Source organism: Fragaria vesca, linkage group LG3 (genome assembly GCF_000184155.1).
Source record: "Fragaria vesca subsp. vesca linkage group LG3, FraVesHawaii_1.0, whole genome shotgun sequence".
NCBI lineage: Eukaryota > Viridiplantae > Streptophyta > Magnoliopsida > Rosales > Rosaceae > Fragaria > Fragaria vesca.
In genome coordinates, this window is record NC_020493.1 from 24,936,051 (window position 1) to 24,937,464 (window position 1,414).

The following is a 1,414-nucleotide window of genomic DNA, read 5'->3' on the forward strand; positions in this document are numbered from 1 at the left end:
AATGTTGACCACTATATTTTAGAGTAATATATTATTAATTTTGTTACAATAATATATTTTTCAAGCATTTTTAGAATAATATATTATTAAATTTTTCTTATTAAAAAAATAAAATTGTAAAATGTGGCTTCTTGTTTGCCGACGATTATGCATGATTATTTTGTGGCTTCGGTTATGCTATTTATTGCCATGTTTTAGGTTTATAGAATAAAATATTATTATTTATTTTTGTAATTAATAAAAATATATAATTAATGATATTTTATATATATCGCGTATTAGAAACTCTTGAACGCGAACAAGAAGAACCGTGGTAAGAAGACGATGCACCACCACAGCGGGTCTTCTCCTATCGTCTACATCATGGAGGATCTGAGGAACAAAGGTGAGCCCTTGCCGATCATCAAGGGATTCGAGCAGAGCTATGTGAGACCCGGTGACGAAGTGGCCACCAAGAAATACGTAAGTGTATTTCCTTTAAGTATTTATTTAATTATGTCTCTTTGATTTGGATACCTAGTGTTAATTAAGAATTATGTTGGTGTTGGTGTAATTGTTGTTGAATTATGTGGTTGGTGTATGCCTTGGTTTAAGTAATAACGATTGCATTGTTTTGTTTATGCAAGAGAAGATGCTTGCGGAGGTCGAAAGCCGAAAGACAGACTTCAAGAAGATAAATCCGGAAGCTACAGAGGAGGAAATGATGGAGATCATTCAATCACAACAAATTGATGTGTTGGATGCTGTGTTGGACAAGCACAAAGGGAAGGAGATACGAGGGATGGGACGAGGAGGTGAGCGAGACTTGAGCTAGTCCTCGTCCGGTTCGACCTTGCGGAGTCGTGCTCCTCCAAATCAAGACAGGGAAAGGATTGAACGCCTTGAACGAGAGGTCCGTGAGTATAAGGAGCGGACTGAGCTGGCTGAGGCCGAGTCTGCGTGGTACCGTAATCAGTACACTAGTGTTAACTCACAGATGGACCAGCTCTTCTCTCGCCTAGGTCTGGAACCTGAAGGTCCGGCTCCTCCTCCTCCGCCTTTTACGGCTCCTCTTCCTCTGCCTTTTATGGCTCCTCCTCATTCTTCTTCGGGTCCCTCCTCCTCCTCCTCGGTCATCTCTGATTCCTCCTCCTACTCAGTCGTCTCCGCCTCCTCTTCCTACTCAGTCGTCTCCGGCATTTGTTGACAACGATCAGTTTTTGAACCTCTATTAGTCGAATTTTAGTTTGTATGAACACAATTTTAATTATTAATGCATATTTTTATATTATTAATGATTCGATCTATATATTTAGTTTAATATAATTATTTCTATAACAACTGAAACAAATATCTATTTTATACGGTAAAAAATTAAAAACCAAAACAAATAATAATTTTGAAAAAAAATTATGATCACCTTAGTTGATGGAAA